Source organism: Aethalodelphis obliquidens, unplaced genomic scaffold, assembly GCF_003676395.1.
Source record: "Aethalodelphis obliquidens isolate GAN/ISIS:26980383/991018 unplaced genomic scaffold, ASM367639v1 scaffold17, whole genome shotgun sequence".
In the NCBI taxonomy this organism is placed as follows: Eukaryota; Metazoa; Chordata; class Mammalia; order Artiodactyla; family Delphinidae; genus Aethalodelphis; species Aethalodelphis obliquidens.
In genome coordinates, this window is record NW_020837961.1 from 12,169,808 (window position 1) to 12,196,765 (window position 26,958).

At 39.3% G+C, this 26,958-nt stretch overlaps 2 long non-coding RNA genes across 2 annotated transcripts in view; both read right to left on the reverse strand.

Annotated features, from left to right (window-relative positions):
* Positions 1-596: 596 nt before the first annotated feature.
* Positions 597-13,584, reverse strand: LOC113626119 (uncharacterized). Its single transcript, XR_003435046.1, has 3 exons — positions 13,471-13,584; positions 8,154-8,301; positions 597-1,183 (listed from the first exon to the last, which is right to left on the reverse strand). It is a non-coding gene; the product is annotated as an uncharacterized LOC113626119 (long non-coding RNA).
* A 360-nt stretch (positions 13,585-13,944) lies between these two features.
* The window catches only part of LOC113625962 (uncharacterized), a 199,709-nt gene continuing 186,695 nt past the window's right edge, over positions 13,945-26,958 (reverse strand). The window contains exon 7 of the long non-coding RNA XR_003434971.1: positions 13,945-14,117. This is a non-coding gene — a long non-coding RNA (uncharacterized LOC113625962). The remainder of the gene's footprint in view (positions 14,118-26,958) is intronic.

Here is a 26,958-nt window from a genome sequence, read left to right on the forward strand (position 1 = left end):
TTAAATTCTCACAAACTCACATTCCTCTAGGCTTTCCTTTTAAGTTTTACATTTACTACGGTTAGATCTCAAAAAACAAATGTTGAGAAAAAAAGAAAGCTGTAGAAATATATTTACAGGGTGATATCATACTATGTATATATATATATATATTTTTTTTTTTTTTAATATAAAATTGTATTTTAAAATACACACCAAGCTCATGATCATAGTTGCCTCTGGAAAGATTCAATGGTAATAGGACTGAGGTTGGTTGTCAAAGAGGATTTCAACTGCATCTGTAAAATGTTGTCATTGTTTTTAAGGCATGAAACCTCTTGATTTGGAAAGGGAGTGAGGTAGTGATAGAGTAGTGGTTAAGTATACTGGGTCTGGAGAGAGACTGCCTGTGTTTGAACCTGCCACTTACTACATGACCAGAGGAAAGTCACTGAACCTTCTAGTGCATCAGTTTCCTAATGAGTAAAATGGTGCTTAACAATAAATAGTTCCTACCTTATTGGCTTGTTGTGAGAAGTAAATGAGGTAATACAGGAAAAGTGTTTAGAATGGTTCTTAGAACACAGTAAGTATTCAATAAATTAATTAGTAATTTTTTTAATCTCAAAATTTTGTCTACAGGATTGTCTTTTTTAATTAAAAGAACCTTTAGGAAATAGATTTATTACTGGATAAATAGCAGCAATGTGCATATATAACAATTATAAACATGTTTAATTATTTACCGAAGCTGCAGGAGGGGAACTTCAGTAACATATTTCCATATTTCACTCCAAGTATTGAGGCCACTTTCAATTCTCTCTTCTATCCTCATTCTCAAGGATTCTCAGTAATTCAGCTGTCTGATCTTTCTGTCTTCTACTTTTTACAACATCTTTCTTCTTATTTCTGAATCTACATAGTACAACGCAAATAGCTCTGAACACAAGCACAGCAAGTCTGCATTTCTTCTTTGGCGACAGTAGCTTTAGTATTAACTGAAAGGCAGGGTAGATAATGTGACACGCGCTTTACTTTCAGCAGACTTGTTAATATCAGCTCTGAATTTTTCATGACGGCTTCGGTAACCTGTAGCCTGGAGCTGAAGCTCTGGGGGTTTCCACCACAAAGAGGTAGATCAGCTGAGCTCTCACTTCCCATCTGGCACTGGGTGACAGGGACAGTCAGGGGGGCTGCAGGAAACCTGAAGAAGAAGAAAGCTGATGTGGGACACCCATTGTAGTGCATCAAAGGCTAAACATGTGCTGTTGTATGGATGTATCTTTGAGACACTTGTTTATCACTGGCTTCAGAATCTACTTAGCCAATGTGTTTAACGTTAGAGTCACAAGAACAGCTGCCGCTCGTGTAAGTAATACCCTCATACGCAGTGGCATCCTGATTTGCCAAACCAGATTCAGGACCTCTCTGCAGTGAATGTTTGATGCTGTCTGGCATGCTTCTTATTTACCCACATAGGCAGGCGTACACGTGCAGGCACACACACAGACGCACACGATCACGATTCGGAGCTGTTTGAAATTGTAAACCATTTTAACTCTGTCCCAAAAGTAACAAAATGATCTCAAAGTTCTCACAAAAGCTGTATTTTATGTCTGAAGGTCAAAAACAAAAAGTTTTTTGAAAGGGATCGGAGGCTCAAATGTAATCATATGTGGAAAGTCAAAAATAGTAAAAAAAAAAATTTTTTAAGACAAAATTTGAGCATTTACCTTCCTTGAGTCTTATGGTGGTTCTATCATATTTACTGAAATATATAGTTGCCCACTTATTTGTAGGAAGTTGGATCCCTATATACTTGATTTTATTTTTAATAACTGTAACAATTCAGATTTGCTCTGGACACACCCAAACTGCAATTCTTAGAATGCAGGAGTATTTACAAGCACACCAGGAGGAAGCCAGTTCTCTTAATTGCAGTATTCTCTGGTCACACCCTTTGCTTCTGTTCTATCAAGAAAGAAGTTAAGTAAATAATGCTTGGTTTGTACGTGGAAAAAAAATTTGTAGAGCTAATAATACTCCAGCCTTGAATGAGAAACAATGAAAAAGTAAATATATATGTTGCTACTATAATTTTTTTGGTAATTTTTCATCAACAGAAGGAACCAGGTCAACTTTTTGAACTAATTTTTATTTTGATCTTCTTCTTAAATTATGTTTCACTATTTTCAGTCTGCCACTCCAATATTTCTCTAACTTATAGATGCATTTCACTGTTGCTTCTTTGTGTCTGAAAGGGTGTTATTTTTAAAAGCTCATTAACATTTACTAGCATTCTAGCCTTTTCAAAGATCTAACAGAAGGTTGACTTTCAATATTAACATTATATTAAGACAGTATAACAAGGTGTACATTTATAGTTGTGTTAGTAACCAAAAAGTTGTATGATTTATTACAACAAATCAGTTAAAATATTAAGCAATTAACTTTACCATTATGAACTCAATACACTTTGATGATATTCTCCAACTATACAGTGACTTTGCTGAAACCTACATAAAAGTGTCCTCATGTTTATTTGTGCACAGTCCACAATGTTCACAATTATTGTAAAGGATTAGGATTGATGATTCAATAATTTGAAGAGTTTTTTCACTTTTTAAAACATTACTTTACTGCAAACGAATAATTAAGGGTTTAATCACTGAAACCAACCTATGTTTTTATAGCAAATGGAGAACTGAAGATTATCATTTTAGCTCTTGAACAAAAATTAGACTCCCTTGGCCATTCTCCCTACCTGTTTGGTTATTTTTGCTAAATAAAAAATTTGCCAAACTTAGTGGCTCAAAACAGCCATTTTATTTTGCTTATGATTTCGTGGGTCCAAAATTCTGGAAGGGTTTGGCTGGTCAGTCCTCACTGGGGTCTCCCATGAGGTAGCATCAGAGGTAGGTGGGACTGAAGCTATCAAGGTTCACCTGTGCTGGACATCCAAGGTGGCTCACTCTTGGGGCTGGTACTTGATGCTGGCTGTCAACTGGGATCTCGGTTGCACTGGCAACCAGAACACCGATGCAAGGTCTCTTGAGCATGGCCTTGGCTTCCTCACGGCCCGGAGGCCTAAGCATAGTTGGCTTTCTTACATGGCAGCTCACAGTTCCCAACACAAGTGTTCCAGTGACAAAGCTAAAAGCTGCCTTGGAATTCACAAAACAGCGCTTCTGCTGCATTGTATTGGTTATGATTGAGTCTCTTAAGGCCAGACAAGATTCAAGGGGAGGGGATAGAGTGGCCACTTCTTAATAGGAAGATTGTAAAAGATTTGTGGACATATTTTAAAACTACCACATTACCCTCCTTATGGATACTACCCACTTTATACTACAGATCATTTGAAAGACAACATGGAAATCCTACATCTTCACCATGAGCTCTATCAAAAGAATCTCACTCTAATCAATGTAGAGCTGAAATCACCTCAAATACCTTGTAGTAGCTGTGACAGTTGGCATTTTCCAAAAATGACCATAACGATATATCTAGTACACTCTGCTCTTTCAGAATCCTGCCACCACCCCATCGGGAGGTAGAATCTCCTTCTCCTTGCTTTGAAATCAGACAGGCCTTTGTGATGGCCTTGACAAACAGAATGCTGCAAAAGCGAAACTGCATGATTTCTAAGACTGGTTCACAAAAGGTGACTCAGTTTCTACCTGAGCTTCTGTCTTAGGAATGCTCACCCTTGGAACCCAGCCACCGTATGGTGAGGAAACCCAAACCATCTGTGGAGGCAGGTCAAGGTGTTCCAGCCGAGAGCTTCAGCTAAGGTCTCAGAGTCAACTGCGAGCCTTCAGGTGACTCCAGCCCCACCTTTGAGCCACTCTAGATGATGCTGAGTGCAACAGAGACAAGCTATTTCTGTCAAGCCTTTCCCCAGTTGAGATTCATGAGCAAATTAATGTTTTGGAGTGATTTGTTATACAATGATAGATAACCAGGATGAGTGATTTACCTCTACCCTGAGAGGCGGTATTTCATTTGAAATAAAAGAAATATCCAATTTGCAAATCAATCTTTGTTCACTCTCAAGAATAAGGTAGAAAATGCATTTCATGTATTTCTAGGAGTCAATAGAAATAAAGGCAGAATGGAATGGTTATCAATTCATAGACCCCCAGGCTAGTCTTCAATTACTGAAGAAACTTAGTGTGGTGAATTTAGTATTCAAGCTCTATGACACCCAACAACAGGTTTGTTTTAGAGCAGATTAATCAGAAACATGATGCTACATACCCAGTTAATCAGAGAGAAAGTTCTTTCCTTTGAGGAATTGTGTATGTGTGATGCAGCTACAGACAATCATTTATTAAGTTTTTATTGTGTTCTGGGCACTGTTCTGTGTGCTGGGAATACAGCAGTGAACAAAACAGTTGTCAGTCTCCTCACAGGCTTTATATTATGAGAAATGAATGGACATGAACAAATACATTATATATATAATGTCAGTTGGGGGTAAATGGAGGAAAATTCAGAGAAGGAAGATAGCAAGCCCAAGGATAGATGGAGGGAGATAATCACATATAGGGATGGGCAGGGAAAGCCTCACTGAGATGATGAGATTTCAACAAAAACCTGAAGGAAATGAGAGAGGCAGCAAAAAAGTTTTCTGGCCAAAGGATGTTTCAGGCAGAGGGAATAGAAAGAGTAGAGGCCCCAAAGCAATAGCAGTGATACAGTCTGGTAGAAGCAAGAAGGCCAGGATGTTGGAACCTAACCAAAGAAGAGCATAGTGGCAGATAAAGGAAGGAGAGAAGGAACCAGACTATCTAGAGCCTTCTAAGAAATTGTAAGAATTTACTCTATGTGAGAAATTAATCTGTTGGAAGGTTTGAGCAAAACAATGACATGATATTGGATCTAAAAGGAGTCTTCTGGTGGCTGGAATGAGATTACACAGTAGGTTAAAGAGTGGAATAATCAGGCAAATGAAAATAGTGGTTTGGACAAAGATAATAATGATGGAGTGGTAAAGGGTGATTAAATCAGGATCTAGTTTGATGGTGGAAAACCAATAGATTTACTGATGGATTGAATTGGATATGTGTATGAGAGAAGTCAGAGATGACTCAAGATTTTCTAGAGTGAGCTACTAGAAGAATGAAGATGCCACTTTTTCAGATGGTGGATCCTGTAGGAGAAGATGCTTTGGTGGACAGATCAGGAATTCTCTGGACATGTTAAATTTGAGATGTCTACTAGACATCCAGTTAGAGAACAATCTGGAGGTTAGTAGAAACATGGAATTATCAATTTGGGAGTTTTCAGTGTTTAGATGGTTCTTCAGGCTGGAAAATTTCATCAAGGAGTCTTCTGCTTTTTATGGGGACTGATGTAAATAGTCATAAAGGGCAGACGGATACTAATCCTGATACACTATTTCACAGATTAGATATACCTGGAAAAAGAATTCTTTATCCTCATGAAGGATTAAGTGATAATAAAACTGACTTATTAGTAGATTTATTCTTTGAATTTGAACTCCACGGCATGGCCTATTTACAAAATGGCATTTGTATCTAGTATTTTCTTTGCCTGAATATATTCACAATGTAGTGTTGTGGAAAGAGTGCATTGCTGTTAATGCAGTTCAGTTGCTGGAATACAGTTTGTTTCTGTAACTCTCAAATAAAGTGTTTCTCTTGATGAGTGCTGTTGTCTACCACAAATAACATGCCCTGACAGACAGAAAGCAAGCAAGCAGAAATTGCAGGTTCTTGAAGCAAGCCAATGAATGTGCTTATTTGAATATAGTTAAATATAACACATTATAATCAGAAATATCACGTTTGGTCTGATGCTTAGATCATCAACTTGCACACACAAGCGCAGTTGTTGCTATCTGAGCCACATTTCTTTTCTAGACTCAACAGTGCAAATTAAACCAAATGATCTAATGTAAATTATCTGTGTACAAAATCTATAGAAAACACAAGGTTAAAAGTCACCTTAATGACAGAACGTTGTCATAGGAGCTCTGTATCAGCCAACATTTACAAAGAGAGCAACTGTCAAAGAAGTGTAAGAGATGAGAATTGCCAAAGAGATCAGTCTCCTGACTGCTTTCCAATCAGTGAAAAAACTGCAAGTTGAAGGACAGTGTTATAAAACTCTACGGAGGGACTTCCCTGGTGGCGCGGTGGTTGAGAATCCGCCTGCCAATGCAGGGGACACGGGTTCAAGCCCTGGTCCGGCAAGATCCCACGTGCCGCAGAGCTACTGAGCCCGCGCTCCACAACTACAGAAGCCCGCGCACTGCAACAAAGAGCAGCCCCCGCTCGCCGCAACTAGAGAAAGCCCGCGCGCAGCAAAGAAGACCCAACGCAGCCAAAAATAAATAAATAAATAAACAAACAAACAAACTCTGTGGAGCTAAAACATAATTTTTAAAAGAATCTTTGTTGCTTATATATATGTTCTCATAGTTTTCTCATTGTGTTTGGAAAGTTTTTCAGAGTATGAGTTGCTAGACCTCAGGATGGGGTGAGGGGAGAGGTGCACATGGACAAACCAAGGTCATCATAAACATTCAACACCCCGAGAAAGACTGGGAGTCACCTGTTCACCCTTCCCTCTCTATTTAGCCCTGGTGGAGATCAAGAGGGCAATGAATTAAATTTCTTCCAGACAGCCTGGGGTTTTAGCTACTGTGAGGGACGGACTGGTGTTGGAAGCAGCTCTGAAAGAGTATGCCAATCTGAGCCTACTCTTCTTCAACACGAGGAAAGTGAATGAAAGTTAAATACACGTACATTTAAAGCCAGCAAGTTCATCGCAGGGTGACAAAAAGTTTAAAGTTAAAATACAAATTTGTATACTCTTATCTGAAAGTTTCAAACTTGTGAACGTAAAAAAAAAAAAAGTGACATTTTGTTGTACCCAGTTTAGAAGGAATACTTTGGTAAAAAGCTAATATGCATGTATTTATTTTGTCATGCACAGAGCACAAGGCATGTCATAATTCTATTTAACTATGGTGTGGCATTGTACAAAAGATGTCACAGCATTATAATAAAAGCCACCAGATGTCACTGTTACAGATTCTATTCACTCATACGCTAATCTGAAAATTTGTGAGCTTTTCATTGCTCAGTTTGAAGAAATTCTGGGTTATAATTTTGCCATCAAAGAAATATTGCACTTGGGCTTTCTTGTGGGGAATTTTTTCCCATGGGTCTTAACTTCTCTATAATTCTTTTTGGTTTTTTTTTTTTTTTTTTTTTACAGTGGTTCTAAACTCAATTAGGGAATAGGAAAGATTTTCCCACCAGGAAGATTTAGTATACATGAGTTGCTGTCAGAAGTCTTCCTCTGAGAGACTTTACACACAAACGGGACAACTCCTCAAAAAACTTGAAAGGTGGATTGGTTTGAAGGTGGACCAATCATTTCCCAGTCCTCTGATGCTTTGATTTCAGCAAGATCAAATATGCAGTAGAGAGCTGGGTTTGGAGATCTTTCTGCCGTTAGCCTCTGTTTAGAAAACTAGCTTTACCTTACAGTGTGTGGTGAAGAAGATGATTAGTTTGGCATGTAAGTAAGTATAGGCTCCATACCTTACGACACTTACTGTTAGATCAAAGACAAATTGACATGATTTGATCAACATTTTACCTATTCTATGTATCTTATATACAGGCTTTAAACAGTGCCCTCATGTAGACGATGTTCCTACCTTTTTAGTCTAAGTGAAATAAAGGATTTAATAAGGAGAACTTCAGTCTAGGAAGCAGATTAATGAAACAGATTTTGGAGTATACTAGGGTTTGGAACATCTGGCAATTCACATCCTATATGGGAGAATTTATACCTTTTACAAATAGAGGCTTATTTAATGATGTGTTTGTGGTATGTGCTGAACCCAGGTTGACTGATTAAAATAAGGATCTCACGGACCTCAGATGCAGGACCATTTTAAGGAACTCCTTTTTTTTTTTTTTTTTTTCCTTTTTAAAAAAAGGACCATGCACAGTCGATGGAAAAAGATTTCATGTCTTTATAAGGAGTACTTAAGTCTCACGAAATTTATGTTGGTATGTTGCCATAGATCAGCAAAATCTATAAAGAAAAGGAAAGAAAAAATCCAGGAAAGTTTTGAGAAGTGAAAATGCCCCTCTCTGACACAGAAACAAGTAGCAACAGCCACAAACCTGTCTGTGTGCTTATGCCATTGTGGAATGTTGTTCAACATATGGAGAGCTTGGCCCTTTTGCTGTCAGCCCAGGGCAAGGGATGAATTATCCACGTAAAATCAAGTTCCTTCTTCAATAGATGCAAAATATTTTCTCCATGAGATGTCTAATAGTTTAGGAAAAAAGCCGTTGAGCAAAGAATTAAGAAACTGGCCTGATGTTGTTATATACAATTTTTAAAGTAAGTTTTCATGGTAGTTTAAAAAAAACAGGGGTAGGTTAACTTAAGATTTTCTTAGAAACATTATCATGAGTGTTTGTAAAAATCTCCCATTCTAGTCTTCTTTATTGGAAGAAATAAAGGCAGTAAAGAGAGGGAAGGATCACCATTCAGAGTTTACCTTATTTTTTTTTTCTATAAAGTCTTCTAGTTCCAAGCCAGTTATGCTTAAATTTCCAAAACAATTATTTTAAAAATTCAGTAATCAGGAACTGGGCTAGATTAAAATTATTGGCCTATTTCTATTTCCTTGGGTTTCCCAGTCTTTTCACGGGGAGGAGGGAGGAAGCAGGGAGAGCGGTGCTGTTCAATCTGAAAAGGGACACACGTCTCTGATCTCCACTTGCAGTTCCCATTGGCCTTTTGGTTGTCACTGTTGTTTTGTTCAGGACCTAGTCTCCGTGATACTGATTGTGACAAATTAGGGAAATGTGTCAGAACAGGACACTTCACATGCTTAGAAATTAAGGTGAAATGCTCCCCAGATTAACATCTGCTTTGCTCTTAGAAGATAAGTCTGCAGGCGGAGTAAAGAGAATAAGTCACTTTATAGCCAACTCCTTTCCATTCTTAGGTCTGTTCAAGAAATAGATGGGACTCTGTATTCTAGATGTCAGCTTGCTTGGTACAAAGCACAAAATCAAATGTGTGCCTAATCATTGAATCAGACGTGTTTTATCTTATTATGTCCTCTCAGCTCTCTTTGCTGTGATTTTCCATTGGTCTCCAAAACATACCAGCCTCAATTACCTTAGGGGCTATCAAACATAAACCTAGTTTCCACACTCTGTTTATCTCTGTGAAACTCACATCCACCTTTGAGTTACAAATGTAGGTGAACAAGGCCGAATAAAGAAAAGGGAAAACCTTAAAAAGTTTCATCCAGGGGTGAGACTGAACGCTGAGGGTATTCTGCTGTACACATTTCCACATATATTAGATTCCTGCAGATTGTCTTAGTTCAAGTGGTAGTTCAGATCTAAAATTTTCCACACAATTCCATTTGTAATGGAATGTTAGCAAGTACACGATTTAAAACATTTTTCTGAATTACATAATTTACAATGATCATGCTCTACTTATTTTCCCAAAACTCATGATTACAGCACAACTATCCTGAAATATCTTACTGGTAAAAGTATTCCTCGCCTCAGCTCCTCATTGTAAATATCCAGTTTCTTTGTGCTTTGGTAACACACTCCGTTGCCCACTTTGTGAACCAGTTCTTGGTCTTAAGTCTTTTTAGCTGCTATGGAAGCCTGGTTTTCTTGCTCAGTTGTCTGTTATTAACCTCTTCATTTTGCTTCTAGGATTAAACTACAGTGATGCTAGAAACTCTAAATCAGGGGTCTCCAACCCCCGGGCCGTGAACCGGTATTGGTCTGTGGCCTGTTAGGAACAGGGCGTCACAGCAGGAGGTAAGCGGCAGGCGGTGAGCGAAGCTTCATCTGCCGCTCCCCATTGCTCACATTACCACCTGAACCATCACTCTTCGCCCACCCCCACCCCCGATCCGTGGAAAAATTGTCTTCCACGAAACCGGTCCCTGGTGCCAAAAAGGTTGGGGACCGCTGCTCTAAATAGAAGCGACTGCTGCACGGCCATGGGGTTGGGAGTTTGTTGCTACCTAAGCTGCTGCGTTTCTGGCATCAGTTTGGTGAGGGGAGCTGCTGGAGATTACTGGGGGGAAAGATTTAATCGCCCTCTCCCAGATCACTCACTGGATTAATCTTCTTAGGAAAAAGAAGAAGGCTGTGTCTACACTTTCCAGGAAGCAACCTGTTTGTAAATTCACCAAATAAAAGGACATTAGGCAAGAAAGGAAAGGTCAAAGACTAATACACTGAAAATCACTAGTGCCCAAATTCCAAACTGCTGTAACAAATTTAAGGCAATCACTAACCTCCTCAGAAAAGAAGATTCCAGGATTTGGGATGAAGCAGGAGCAGCTAGATCGAAAATCCTGACTTTTGTCCCTTGATTTCACCTTTCCCCTGGGATTTCCTAACTAATTTCACCTGCCACCATTATGATGGCCATTAGTAGAAGTGGTAGGGGGTGGTTATTGATTCCCATCAATCTTTTAATTCCTCACAACATGATTGAGGCCACGCTGGATCACTCTAACATGCAATTACTCGAGGCTAGAAGAATCTTAAAAGTGAGATAAAATGGCACAATACAAGGCAGTCTTTAAAATATAAGTTACCTAAATCCAGTTTTGAGGTTTCTTGAGCTGTGCTGTGTAATACAGTAGCTGTTAGCCACAAGTGTCAATTAAGTACTTAAATTAAACACAGTCCAAATTGAGATGTGCTGAAGGTATAAAATGCACACTGGATTTCAAAGACTTAACACAAAAAAAGAATGTAAAATTAATAATTTTTATATTGATTACATATTAAAATGATAATATCCGGACACATTAGGTAAGTTAAATAAAATACCCTATTAAAATTATTTTCATCTGTTTCTTTTACTGTAAAGTGGCTACTAGAAAATTTCAAATTACACATATGATTTGTAGTATATTTCTTTTGGACAGTGCTTTAGAGAAATGCTCTAGCAATATTTTTGCCTCGCTCCCAGCCTGCCACCTTTGTAGAAACTTTTAGGAATATATTGGCTTAGACTGGGGATTTTGAATGTAAGAAGACCTGGGTTTATATCTCAGTTCTCCGCTTACTACCTGAGTGACTTTGGACATATTACTGAAAACTCTCTGCTTCAATTGCTTCAGCTACAAAATAGGGATAATAACATTGTGTCCACTTGCATTATATGGTTACCGTGATGATTACACGAAACTATAAATTTCTTATTTGCCTCACATAAAGAATCATTTAGTTATAACTAGTGTTATTTATACTTAATTCCTATCCAGGGATTCTCCTCAGCATTCTTAGATTCATCATATCTAGATGAATCTAGAGAGTAATATCCCCTCACCCCCCTAAATAAATTATACCTTAGGTTTCTTGGATGGCTGACACCCAGAATGACACCTTTTCAAAAGAGACCAGGCTTAATAATGGAGATGTAATCTTATAGGCCATAGCTGGATGATCAACGTTCATATTAGAAATATGTACATATAGATATAGGACATATATAGTTGGTTCATTATATAAATTAGCAAAATACATCTTCTGTTTTTATAATTTTTATTGGAATATAGTTGATTCACAGTGTTGTGTTAGTTTTAGGTGTACAGCAAAGTGAATCAGTTATACATATAAAAATCATCTTATGTTGAAGAGGGAATTTGACATAAAATGTCATCAACTAGAGTGACTAAATATTGATATTTCATTGAATAAACTGTCTTGTTCTGTTTTTTAATGGAATTGTCTGAAATAGCCCAGTATTCAAAATCAGAATCAACAGAAAGAGTGTTTATAACAGAAAATATTATTTTACTCTTATAAAAACAAAACAAAGCAAAATGATGGCAGATCTGCATTTGGAACATTGCACACAATATTGTTTGCCAAGCCTAGAACAGGCGTAAGAGAGTATTAAGCTCACAGCAACGGAAATAATCAAGAAGAGAAAAGTGCTTCTGACTAACTATATAAAAAGAAAAACCCAAGTGTGGGAACATAAAACCTGTGAAGGTGATAATTAAATATTGGAGGTGCAGGTTTGAGTATGACTAAGGATATCACCTTACTTACTGAAGCCCCTGATTCTAAAACTAGTACACAACTCTAGAATTTGAAAAAGCCACTTTAATGCATATTAAATATTAAATGAGGCACCACTTAATTGGATACATTGCCCCAGGGATAATACAGCAAATAAAGTTTGAAAGGGGGTTTAAACTAATTGATGGACGCTTAAGCTATAATAGGATTTCTTTAAAGGAAAGTAGAGATGCTTTGGAAATTGTCTAGAAGGCTGCTATACCCTCCCCCTTAAACATGCTTTTGTGTCATTATTAGGCTCCTATCTTGGAATACGGACAGAAACTTCCTGGTTAACTATAACAGAAGAGACAGAAAGCAGGTATTTAGACCTTAAAGTAGACTTTAGAGAGGTAGCCACTTGGCTGCAGGAATGAAGAAGAAATGCAGTTCAGCAACTGGAGTTGACACAGATGTGGAAAAAGGCTACCAGGTGGGCTGTTTCAAGTGGTGTAACATACTTTTCCCTGTAGGCAGGTGGAGCCCAGTGGTGGTATATTGAGGAGAAGGCTACTAGAATCGAAGTCGGGGGACAGTGGTGATTAGATAGGGGCACCATAACAGCATGCCCAGTGGTCAGGGACTGGATCCCAGGTTCTTCATGGTATAGAAGAGGAAGAGACAAAGGCTTATAGGGGTAAGGCAGAGCATCGGTCCTAAATGGATTCTGGCTCTAGGCTAGTGGTTCTCAACTGGGAGTGATTTTGCTCCCCAGGGACATTTGGCAATGTGTGGAGACATTTTATATTGTCACTGTTGGGGGTGGGTGGGTACAACTGGCATCTAGTGGGTAGAGGCCAGGAGTGCCGCTAAACCTCCTACAATGTGTTGGACAGCCATCACCACAAATGTCCACCTGGCCCAAAATGTCAATGGTTGTGCTGTCTACTACTCTAGGCAGATATCTGAGACAAAACTTGGACACAGAACAATAACGCTGAAGTCCAAACTGGGTTATAAATTGGGAACCAGGGGCTGGTGCAAACTCGACTAAAAAGAGATCAGGACCCGCCTTGAAACAGTTAGGACTTGAGACAACATCCCCAGGGTTTAGGCTACAACTCCTATGAGGCAGTGTGGTATAAAGGAAAAAAGTAAACCTACTTCCAACTGTAAGTCTCTGTGGTTCAAAACAAGTTTTATAAGTTTGACTTCCTTGTGTCAGATTAACACAGCAGTTTCAGATCTGAGGGATATTGTGAAGATCATAAGGTAATATATCCAAAATGCCTACCACAGGACTTAAAACATAGCACTAGAATGGCAAGAAAGTTGCTGCGCATGATACAGAAATTATATCTGCCCTTGGCAAAGCAATGAAATATGCTGTGTCTAAGTCTAATGAACATTTATAAATACTCATACTCACCTTATTTGGCCTCTCAGCAATACTGATCACTGCAGTTGCCATGCTGCATTTTCTTTTTTTTCTTAACATCTTTATTGGAGTATAATTGCTTTACATCATTGTGTTAGTTTCTGCTGTATAACAAAGTAAATCAGCTATATGTATACATATATCCCCATATCCCCTCTCCCTTGCATCTCCCTCCCACCCTCCCTATCCCACCCCTCTAGGTGGTCACAGAGCACCGAGCTGATCTCCCTGTGCTATGCGGCTGCATCTCACTAGCTATCTATTTTGCATTTGGTAGTGTATATATGTCCATGCCACTCTCTCACTTCGTCCCAGCTTACCCTTCCCCCTCCCACTGTCCTCAAGTCCATTCTATACATCTGAGTGTTTATTCCCGTCCTGCCCCAAGGTTCTTCAGAACCTTTTTTTTTTTAGATGCCATAAATATGTGTTAGCATATGGTATTTGTTTTTCTCTTTCTGACTTACTTCACTCTGTATGACAGACTCTAGGTCCACCAACCTCACTACAAATAACTCAATTCCATTTCTTTTTATGCCATGCTGTTTTCTAATTGCTGCTCCCTTATCTGATTTCCCAACTAGATGCGCATAAGCTCCATAGGTGCAGGAATGGAGTCTCTCTCGTTCACTTGTAACCTAAATAAATAAAAAATAAAAATAAATAAAAAAGTTTCCAATAAATAAATGAACAAAACCTAGTTAAATAAACTCTAATCAACCAGAAGGCAGGAGTGCTGTTGATTATACAGATTGCAGAATTCTTCTATGACGCCTATAGCGTCAGAAAGTTGTAGATCAATTTCAATCAAAAATCTCCTTCTTTTCAGTGGCTCCATTCCTACTTGACTGTGGGACCCACTGAGTTGAATGCATTTGCCCAGGGACTTCTCTAGGAAGCAGAGCTATGCCCATAGAGAATCTCTGCTTTTCAGATCAATAATTCTAAACACTAGAGAGAGTTGGGGAGATGGTTCCTGAATCCTCACTCTGAAAGAAAAGCACGTTTCTAAGCGTTTGGATCTATAATAGTGACTTATTCAGCCTGGTTGTGCCAGGCATGGAGTAGGTACCGTAAACATTTGTTTAAATAAATTATTTAAAACTCAGAATATATTCAAATTCTCTTTTTCATAAAGTTTTAGAGATACTTATTTTCCTATATTCATAAAGCTACAATGCACAGAAGAAATAATTTCTCATGAAATTCAATATGATATTTCCAAAGCTCTCAGGTACTTTGACAGCAAATTTATTTGAAACATTATAAGGATGTCAATAGTGTATGCAAATTCAACACATTTAACCTTTAAATTTATTGCATTAGACTTGTAGTTAAATAATTGAATATTACTATGCCTCATTAGATTTGATTCTTTTTCTTCTGAGGTCAGTAAACCTAACTGTAGACCATAAAGTTGCCATCTACGAACAAGTACTGATCTATATATACACAGAAATGACTCCTAAATCCATATAACCTTGCAAGAATGTGTCTCCTTGTAGAAAGGAAATGTTATAATAAAAAGGGATAATATATACATAAAAGTTACTTCTACATTTAAGGCAGCAGTTTGATTACCATTCAATTATAATCATCTTCTATACAAGTAGAAAGTAAAAGATTAAAAACTTTTCGTTAACCTTTAAGAAAAGAAAGTTTTAAAGAAGCATTATTGGGACTTCCCTGGTGGCGCAGTGGTTAAGACTCTGCGCTTCCAGAGCAGGGGGCCCAGGTTCGATCCCTGCTCAGGGAACTAGATCCCACACGCATGCCGCAATTAAGAGTTTGCACGCCACAACTAAGGAGCCTGCCTGCCGCAACTAAGACCCAGCACAACCAAAGAAATAAATAAAATAAATAATAAAAAATAAAAGAAGCATTATCATAACTCATTTGTTGAACATTTTATTTTACAAAACATTCTCTTACTCATGGCTTCATTTTAGACATTTAATATGGACATAATTCCTTATTAACTAAAATTGAACCACTATATTATTTAAAACACCTTTCCTTTTTGTTTTTAAGGAGAAGCCTACGAGTTGGACAAAGTTAAAATCAGATGAGTTGTGAAATACAGTGCTCAATATTCCAAAGAAATATATAATTAAAGCTGATAAGATTAAAATCATTTTCCATTGTAGCTGTTCATATGCCATATGTTAAGGAGTTCCCTATATGGCAACACATAGTCTTAAAGCAGTATATATCTTATTACAACCCTCTTAAACTTTTCATTTAACAAGCAAACAAATAAAAAGGTATCTGATGCTTGAACTAAAGGTCAATGAAACAGTGAAGGCCCATGGGTCAAGCACAAAGAAGTCCCGGTGAAGTTGAACTTCACTGGTCTGAGCCTAACTCGCCGTACGTAACCATAGTTAGCATAAGCTTTCTACACAGTTGGTAGCAATCAGATACATATTTAATGTGGTTTCATTATATCCTATAAATGCTGGCAATAGAATAATCTCCCCGGGGTATTCGGTGAATAATAGAAAAGAGAAAATGATGAGCACGTTTAGCACATGCACCCATAACCTCATGATAAAAGGCACCATTTCCCCCATACAGCACCTGTTGTCATAGCTGCTTTAATTACTTTTCATTGTAGTCGGCAGCCTGAAATATTTATCATGGAGCCTATAATTTCCCAAATCCAAAACTGAAATCTACCCAAGTGACTACAGGAACTGAAATTTTACTCACTGCTCCTACTTCTGGGCTTCACTTGCAACCTCAAAAGCTCTGAACAAAGTATCTTTGAGGGACGCTTCGTTCAGTTAGGAGACCCGGTGCAGTACAAGATCACAATATGTTCACACGACATTCAACAGGCAGCGTATCCTATCACATTTTGATTGAAATAAAGACAGAAATCATTTCATTATTAAATATGAAAACATTCAATGTGCTAAAATAAAAGATAAAGCAAATTTAAAGGTTTTTGTAAATAGGTACCAACTAAGAACATATTCAGTCAATATTTCTAGGATTTATTCTTCCCATCGGTTGAATATGAAATTAGGTTTGATTTTAGCACTCCTTCTCCAGTGAATTATTGGTTATAAATCCCATGCTTTGGCTGTGTTCTTTTGATTGTGAAACATGTTGTCATCTAGAATAAAGACATTTTTGCTGTCTTTATTAAAGAAATAAAGATTGTTTTGCAGTCTCTTTTAATCTTATTTACTTAAAATGTATTTATATTTACATATTCCTTACTATAGTGTACTGCTGTAATGCTACACAAACATTAACTCATTTAATCCTAATAACACTTCTATCAGGTAGCAACTGTTATTTTCTCTACTTTACAGCTGAAGAAACTGAAACACAAAGAGATCGAGGAATTTGCCTAGTCACTGAGGCCAGTTAGTGGCAGATCAGCGACTCAAACTCAGATAGTTTAGCCCCAGTATCTGTGTTCTTACCTTCTACATACTGCAAGCCAATTTAATTTCCCAGGAAGGTCCTTATGAATAGAAAAATAATTTCACATAAACTCAGTTTGTGAGTAAGAAGACCAGTTCCAACGACTGGATTAGCATAATCCAGGGTCAAAAATATATTTTGCATAGCAACCAAGTAAATATTCATGTCCACACACTGACACAAACATAACCAATGTGAAAGTTTCACAAATTAAGATTACCTTACTACATACATACTGTATTTCATTTTTAAAATGCTGCTTATAGACCAAGTCATTTGCTTTCACAATGTGCTAACATAGTGGTTCTCATACCTAGTTACCCATTAAAATTGTCTGTGGAGATTTTAAAACTAAGGAATGTGTGAGCCCCACTCCAATCAATTAAATTAGAATCTCTGCTGAATAGCGTTTTAAAAGCTATACAGGTGATACCAAGAAGCTGCCATGGTTGAGAATTTCTGCACTATTGAATCCAATATATTTAATGTGAAACACATTGGAGTAGATGAAACTGACAAGATGTATTGTTATTATCTCTAGCTGAATACAGGACTTTTGATTATTTTCCATTAGCATTAGTTTTGCATGCTATAAAGACCTATTAACTCCTTGAAGAGGTGTTAAAATATTTTATTTTCACAAGTAGCTTAATATTCATTCTTTAACATTATTTATACTGTTACCACCTAACATAACCTTTCTTAATTAGTAGATTTTGAATCAACAAGGTCTTTTTATTTATTTATTTATTTATTTTTGGCTGCATTGGGTCTTTGTTGCTGCACGCCAGCTTTCTCTAGTTGTGGTGAGCGAAGGCTTCTCTTCATTGCGGTGCGCAGGCTTCTCACTGCGGTGACTTCTCTTGTTGTGGAGCACAGGCTCTAAGCGCATGAACTCAGTAGTTGTGGTGCACGGGCTTAGTTGCTCTGTGACATGTGGGATCTTCCGGACCAGGGCTCGAACCCATGTCCCCTGCATTGGCAGGTGGATTCTTAACCACTGCACCACCAGGGAAGTCCCCAACAAGGTCTTATTTAAAATACTTATCTATATGGCTGCGCTGGGTCTTAGTTGCAGCATGCATGTGGGATCTAGTTCCCTGACCAGGGATCAAATCCGGGCCCCCTGCACTGGGAGCACGGAGTCTTAACGGCTGGACCACTGGCGAAGTTCCAACAAGGTCTTATTTTAAATGGGTGGTTAAATTATGGAAAGAAAACAGTGGCTCTTTGACCAAGATTGAATTAAGATGAATAATTGTTTAGTTCGACACAAAACACGTGGCCTGGTTAATTCTATGTCCATCATTCCCTAATTTTATTCCATCCTTTCTCCCCCAAACCTTATGATGGTCTACAAGTGAAAAATTAATATTACCAACTAATTTAAAGTTTAGCGTTTGCACAATGAATTGCCTTGTTGAAAAAGTGCTGTGGCTACCAAGTTTAATGTGCACATAACAACCTAGTTCTTAAAAGACAAGACCCGGGTCTGCTGCCCACCTCACCTAACGTGCTGAAGTGGAGGGAAGCCACAGGCGCACGTGGAAGATCGCTAAAATGGGACAGATCAGAACAAGATTTGAGTCAGACGTTTGCCAAAATGGTCCCAGCTGTGCTAACGTGATTTTATTTTCTGTTTTTGATGTCCTATCATTGGTTCTTTCTTATTGTTGTGGTTTTATGGTTTTCGACCTAAACTGGCAGTACTTAAATTTCTCCGGTCAGCGTTATTCTGTGTTCTCCACAATGAATGACTGTTCCAAATTTACAATTTCCATCAACTTTAAATTGTCTGTGTAGCTTCACCTCTCCAGAGAAAACAACGGCCAACACTGGCCTCCATTTTCAGCCTCCTCCGTGTCAAAACTTCACTCTTACTTCCCGGGTGTCCTCCCCCTTAAGTCCCATTCGGTCCACTGTAGGCTCATTTCCCTTTCTCCTAAAGTCATCCGGGACTTCTGACTTGCCAAGTTCAACATCCTATTTTCAGAGAAACCTCTCTTTTGCATAATGTAATATATCTTGTTAATTTACAACTCTTCTAATTTCTAATTTTTATCAATTGTCTTAATCTGAGCTAAAAATTTCCTTCATCCAATCTACAAAGAAAGGGTTTGGTTAGCAAATTAGCAGTAAAAATACCACATCTGAGGACATTTTAAACCTACTTAATTACCACAAACTACTTGTATGACTTTAACACACAACTTGTTAAATTAAGATGCGTGCTGCCGATAATGCCTCAGAACACCAAAACAATTTTCTGGAAGGATCTTTCTTTAGAAGGATTTTATTAGCATTATCACAAACTATTGTAAGTCCTTGAAAGTTAGAATACTACTTTTCTTCTAAGTATTTCTTTAATTTATTATGGGCCTTGCCTGTAATTAGTCCATGTCAGTGATGTTTACCCGCATTTATAAATGTCAAGCTTTTAAAAAGAACCACTTGGTATTTAAAGAATTATTCCAAGTAGGAATAACTTTATTTTATGTTTCTCCTCTAGCCTACATGGTGAGAAATAGTGACATCCTTCAGAGGCACCATCTTGTATTGCCCAAATGTGTGTGAACTGTTTGTGTCAGTTACACTGCCCTGAACAGGAGGGCTAAAGCCAACTTCTTTCCTGACGGACAAGTCTAAGCCACTTCCCCAAACTTGAATATACTTGGAGAAGGAAAAAAAAAAAAAAAAAAGGGAAAACACCAGGTGAGCCAGGCTGTTTTGTTTCCTATGTTTGCCACGTTTGCGTGGATAGGGTGAGGTTCTCTTAAGTCAACAGAGTCTATGTCAAGGCAGCAAGAAGGTACACGTTGTGCCTCCTTCCACTGTGAGTTTACACTCACACAATTCTCTTCTCTAATCCCAGAGTAGCTCTAAGCAAAACAGTAGACACGTGGGGCCTCTAGGTGTTATCTAACACCCTCTAAAACAGCTGGGAACGCTTGGCAAGACTGCGGGGGACACCAAGAGGTTTCTGCTTTCTTCCTACCAGCCCCTGGAGTCATGTGTGGATCACCCCGATCGCTGCCCTTTAGATCACTGCCTCTATTCATGTGTATGTTTGGAGATGTTCCTTTGCTAGGAGCAGATTTCTACATTCACCTCACTTTTATGATGGAGCTAATGAAGATGTGCAAACCTGGGAGACATCTGGTATTTGATGTTCCATTCTGCAAACCAAGACTAGTAGTATATAGGAGCGCAGGACAACTATAAAAATGAGGTTGGCTTTACTGCTTGAACAGATAATGTAATAGACATAGGAGAGTGATACATCTTTTTAGTGGCACTTTGATATCAGGAACAGTATAACTGCAAACTGACTATTAGTTTTATTCTATTTCTCCCACTTTGTAGTGGTTTCAGTTATTTTACTTTGGCTTGTTTTGGTTTGGATTTTAACCTCAGATTAAGCCCCATGAAAGAAGGAAGCTTGAAACGCCATAACCTAAATTAGAGTTCTTCAACACTATTGACATTTTGGACTGAATTGCCAAAAGTCCCCTGGGGGCAAAATTGCACCAGTTGAGGACCACTGATCGAAGTCATAAAGAAATCAATAGTATTGAAGAATAATCACTTCCCCCCAGGTTCCTTCAAAATCAAAGTTGCTATCGAAAATTATTTAGGAGAGTAATTCAGTATGTACAATATTTAGGTTATTTTATTTTGCATGTATTACATCATCATTATACATGAAACTCAACTTTTCTCTCTATGTCAGTGTTGAGCGCCTGAGTAACGCCCACCCCCAAAGACAGGAGGCACTTTGCACAGGTCCCAGCAAAGCAGTCTGAGATGGGGCACGTGACTACAACTGCTGCTGTGGATTACGATGGTTACGATCATTTTAGCAAATTCCGGATAGAATAGTCTACATGATTACAACTGTCAATAACATTATGCCCATTACTGGGCCTACCATTTTATATTTTGACGTTACAACTTTGAAATCAGTTGTGTATATTCTGAGAGTAGGGAAATACCAGCTAAGGTGCACTGTGGCTTAATTTTCATGTACTTGTTATTTGGAGTTTTAAAAAGGTGTGAGTTTAGCTCAGAGTTTTGGCCTCAGTGGAGCATTGCATTACTAGTAACACTAGCAAATTTACTAAATAATGCCCCAAATGTACAAGGACTAAAACACAAGTTTATTTATTGCTCATATAAAACCCAAAATAGATATTCCTAAGTGGTAACTGATCTCCTTCATGTGACGTTTTCAGTTCCTTCCATCGTGTGGCTTTGCCACATTTAACATATGCCTTCTAAAGGCACTCTGTTGTTTTACAGCAAACAGGCGGAAGAGGAAAGAACACGGAAAGTCACACGGGGTGGTTTTTATGGGCCAGCTGTATAAAATGAAGGGGTGGCAGTTGAAGGCTCAGATAAGGTGCCAGCTTAAGGGACATATGTTGAAGGATTTGGACTCTGCCCTCCAGGGTGCACGTATGCATTGAACCAATGGCTGATAAACGATGCTGTGTCCCCAAGAGCTGCAATATACAAATCTGGAAAACCAAGATGTAGGATTACGATTTACCAGGGTTTCTCCTGACACTTCCATACTCAGTGGCTGCTTCAAGCGGGCAATAGCAGACTCCTCGTGCCAGAATGCCAACAAGCAGAGAATAGCATAACCAACGTTGATTCATGAGGAAATTACAGAAGGCGCTGTGGGCCCTCTTCATCCTTCCATGACCAGATAGCTGTGAGCGGACAACAGCAAAAACTCTGGTCCTTAAGAAAAAGTAACCAAGGGCTCAAAACACTTGAAGTTGGAGGTAACTCCACTGCAAGCAATCCAGGCTGCTAAGGTGCTATCGGAAAAGAGAGAAATCTAGAATAGGTGGTGCAGGAAGAAGATATTTGGTTATAATTACAACTCTGGGACAAACTGCAAGAGATGAACTGTAGCTTGCTTTGTTAATATTCTGGGAAATTGCATCTGGCCACTAGCTTGAAGAATTGGATTTGCATGCTTTTCCTCTCAGGAAAGGGATGGACTGTACCAGTTCCATTTAATGACTACTCTAGATTCACACATACGTCTTTTCCAGTCAGAATGGCTGAAGCAGCTGCTTGTGTGTCATTGAGCCCATCTGCTGCCATTGCTATTGTCACTGCTTCAGACTGAGATGCAGGGCCACCTAATGGAGAGAGAACACCACGGCTGTGCACAGGCCTGCCCAGACCGTGGGGCCTCTGGTTCCCCTCGCAAATGCCTGCAAAAGTCAGGTGATGCAACCAGAAGCACATGGTAGTTAATGCCCCATGGGGGACACTTTTCCCAGTGGGAGACAGGGGATAGAAAGGAGTTCTTCCTCTTCCAGAACAGTGCTCAGTCTAGCATTAGTTTTGCATGGCCTCTCTGACAGTGTCCAGTGGGACAAGCAATTATTGGGCTGTAAAGAAGCTGTAGCATTCAGCTTTCTCTTCTGTTTTCTCCTTCCCTTTTTTATTTGTCCTTCCCCACCTCTCAACCTTCTCCCTTTCTTTCTCATTTCTTCCTCTCCCATTCCCTCCCCTTTCCCCTCTTTTTCTTCCCTTCCTAAACAGTTCAATCCAAAACTCATTATTTGGGGCTGAGCAAGATATGTGTCCATGCTAGGAGGTGTGGGGATAGATTGAGGAGAGAGAAGAAAATCCACGATGGCCCAGAGTGGAGTGTGGCACCTGGAAGTGGAGCCCTGGAGCCAAGCAAAGTGAGGAGACCACCCATGAGGAGGTGGGGGAAAGCAGCAGTAAGTAAGATCGTCTCCATATGAGTAGGCTGCTCAAATAAAGATGATGGGAGCCACGTTCCTCACTGCCAGAGAGGGGAGTCACAAATACAGAAAGGCGGAAAACTAGATTAAGCCCCATGGTGTTCAACTGAAATTAGAAATCTAGGGGTGAAATCATGACTTTGAAGCTATATAGATAGATACAGAAATAAATATAGATGTGAACATGTATATGTATGTGTGTGTGTGTGTGTGTGTGTGTTCTCTAGCTCTGGCCACTGAGAGAGTCTAGGAGTTGAAACCCTCAAATAGCAATACAGACAATTAGGGCCCACACACTTTTTAAATATCACTCTTCACTATAAGGAATCAGCCCTCTTCGGAAGAATGGCTGGTTTCAAGGCTGGGGCTGAGAAAAAACGAGATGAACCTAGAACATCTTATTCTGCCAAAAGGTGAGAAAGTTCTTAAAAGTGATGACGTTTCACCAAGACACAGAAGCCAGCTTGAAGGCATATACATAACACAGGCCAAATCTAGCATGATTTTAGCAACAAAATAAATAACAGTAATGAATTATAACCCATTGAATAAAACACATTCATGAGTCCATAATGATATATCAATGAAACATTTTCAATTTGATGAGGAACATTATCTCAAAGTAACTCACAACAAAATACTTATTAATTACAGAGTAAATAGTGGAGAAGCCTGATAGTAACCACCTGATCACGTGATCAAAGTCAACCTCACCAACAATGGAAAAAATCAGAATTGTGCACCACTTGATAGGATGCAGTGAGAAGAACACAGAATCAGTTCTGTGACATTCCTACCAAAGATGTAGAACCTGAATGTAATCATGAGGAAACATCAGACACAGATTAAGGGAACTTCTACAAGATGACTGGCCTGTAATCTTCAAAAATGTTATGGTCTTGAAAATCAAGGAAAGACTGGGGAATTCGACTCCAAACTGAAAGAGGATAAAGAGACATGGCAACTAACAGCAACATGACATGATAGACTGGATCCTTTTGCTATAAAAGATATACCAACTGGCACAACTGGCATAACTGAATGGAGTCTTGGGATTAGATGACAGCAATGCATCTGGAATGATTTTCTTGGTTTTGACGTTTACGTCATGGTTATGAAGGAGACTGTTGGAAATACACACTAAAGCACCTAAGGGTAATGGGCATTATGTTGGCAATTTACTCTCAACTAATGGCGGGGGAGGCCCTTATTCCAGTCTTGCAAATTTTCTGTTACTTTGAAATTGGTTCCAAATTAAGAAGAGGCAGAATAGCAGAAGCAGCAGAATCTGTGGCTGGGGTAACACTCCCCTCTGCATTTGCTCTCCCTTCCTTCCTGACTCACTCCTTTTTCCCTTTCTCCTGCTTCCTTCAGGCTCTGTAGTCTAGGGAACACTTTCTAAGTTACTGGGCAATTCACAGAATCTACACTGGCTACCAGACCTACGGAATGTGAAGTGTTATAACAGAAAGTCCAATTGGAAGCCTCTGTATCTACATATTTGTACCCAAATAGAAATTCATAGAAATATCTTATATCTGGTGAACTGCCATGAGACAACAAAGTGACCTTGCAATCAGATACACCCATCATCAATGTGGGGATACCTAATCCACAAAGCCATAAAGGTAGGCATGCACAGTAATATATCGTCTTGAGTGATAGTGATACATGAAAGAAGGGACTTGCACAGATCCTGGAGACACAATTAGGCTTCATAAGCAGATGCTCACACTACCAGAACTTCCATTCCTGGTGCACTGTTATTTCTCCTTTAATCCACACCTATGGTCTTATGAGACTTCATCATGACCAGCGGATAAGGAAGAAATAGGTTAAACTATGGGTTATGAATGGTTTTATATGATTTGAAGATACATACTAGAAGCAGGAGGCCCTGAAGTACATAGGGAAAGAAATATTTCTGATGAGAAGAAATTTTCAGGGTTACATTTGGCTGTCCACCCTACCTAGGAGAGTTGGCTAGAGTTATACATCCACATTAGTTCATGGACAGTGGTGGATGGTTTCATCAGATGATCAGGGACTTGGAAAGGATGACATTGGGGGACTAAGGAAAAGGAGATCCAAGGAATAGTTAAGTGTAGGGACTTCTCAAAATCAGTGCAGTAGAGATTGGTTCGAGATGGCGGAGTAGAAGGACGTGCTCTCACTCCCTCTTGCAAAAGCACCAGGATCACAACTAACTGCGGAACAATCATTAACAGGAAGACACTGGAACTCACCAAAAAAGATACTCCACATCCAAAGACAAAGGAGAAGCCACAATGAGAGGGTAGGAGGGGCACCATCACAATAAAATCAAATCCCATAAACAATGGGTGGGTGACTCACAAACTGGAGAACACTTATACCACAGAAGTCCACCCACTGGAGTGAAGGTTCTGAACCCCACATCAGGCTTCCCAACCCGGGGGTCCAGCAACAGGAGGAGGAATTCCCAGAGAATCAGACTTCGAAGGCTAGTGGGATTTGACTGGGGGACTTCAACAGGACTGGGGGAAACAGAGACTCCACTCTGGGAGGGCACACACAAAGTAGTGTGCACAATGGGACCCAGGGGAAGGAGCAGTGACCCCAGAGAAGACTGAACCAGACCTACCTGCTAGTGTTGGAGGGTCTCCTGCAGAGGTGGGGGGTGGCTGTGGCTCACCATGGGGACAAGGACACTGGCACCAGAAGTTCTGGGAAGTACTCCTTGACATGAGCCCTTCCGGAGTGCACCATTAGCCCCATCAAAGAGCCCAGGTAGGCTCCAGTGTTGGGTCGCCTCAGGCCAAACAAACAACAGGGAGGGAACCCAGCCCTACCCATCAGCGGACAAGCAGATTAGAGTTTTACTGAGCTCTGCCCACAAGAGCAACAGCCAGCTCTACCCACCACCAGTCCCTCCCATCAGGAAACTTGCACAAGACTCTTAGATAGCCTCATCCAGCAGAAGGCAGACAGCAGAAGCAAGAAGAACTACAATCCTGCAGCCTGTGGAACAAAAACCACATTCACAGAAAGACAGACAAGATGAAAAAGCAGAGGGCTATGTACCAGATGAAGGAACAAGATAAAACCCCAAGGCTTCCCTGGTGGTGCAGTGGTTGAGAGTCCGCCTGCTGATCCAGGGAACGTGGGTTCGTGCCCCAGTCCGGGAAGATCCCACATGCCGCGGAGCGGCTGGGCTCGTGAGCCATGGCCACTGAGCCTGCGCGTCTGGAGCCTGTGCTCCACAATGGGAGAGGCCACAACAGTGAGAGGCCCGCGCACCGCAAAAAAAAACAAACCCCAAAACGATTAAGTAAATGGAACATACATATCAATAATTACCTTAAACATGAATGGATTAAATGCTCCAACCAAAAGACACAGGCTCGCTGAATGAATACACAAACAAGACCCATATATATGCTGTCTACAAGAGACCCACTTAAGACCTAGGGTCACATACAGACTGAAAGTGAGGGGATGGAAAAAAATATTCCATGCAAATGGAAATCAAAAGTAAGCTGGAGTAGCAATACTCATATCAGATAAAATAGACTTTAAAATAAAGAATGTTACAAGAGACAAGGAAGGACACTACATAATGATCAAGGGATCAATCCAAGAAGAAGATATAACAATTATAAATATATATGCACCCAACATAGGAGCACCTCAATACATAAGGCAACTGCTAACAGCTATAAAAGAGGAAATTGACAGTAACACAGTAAATAGTGGGCGACTTTAACCCCTCACTTAAACCAATGGACAGATCATCCAAACAGAAAATTAATAAGGAAACACAAGCTTTAAATGACACAATAGACCAGACAGATTTAATTGATATTTACAGGAAATTCCATCCAAAAACAGCACATTACACTTTCTTCTCAAGTGCACACGGAACATTCTCCAGGATAGATTACATCTTGCGTCACAAATCAGGCCTCAGTAAATTTAAGAAAATTGACATCATATCAAGCATCTTTTCTGACCACAATGCTATGAGATTAGAAATCAAATACAGGAAAAAAAACGTAAAAAACAAACACATGGAGGCTAAACAATACGTTACTAAATAACCAATGGGATAAATATGGGATGGGATGCAGCAAAAGCAGTTCTAAGAGGGAAGGTTATAGCAATACAAACCTACCTCAAGAAACAAGAAAAATCTCATATAAACAACCTAACCTTACACCTAAAGGAACTAGAGAAAGAAGAACAAACAAAACCTGAAGTTAGCAGAAGGAAAGAAATCATAAAGATC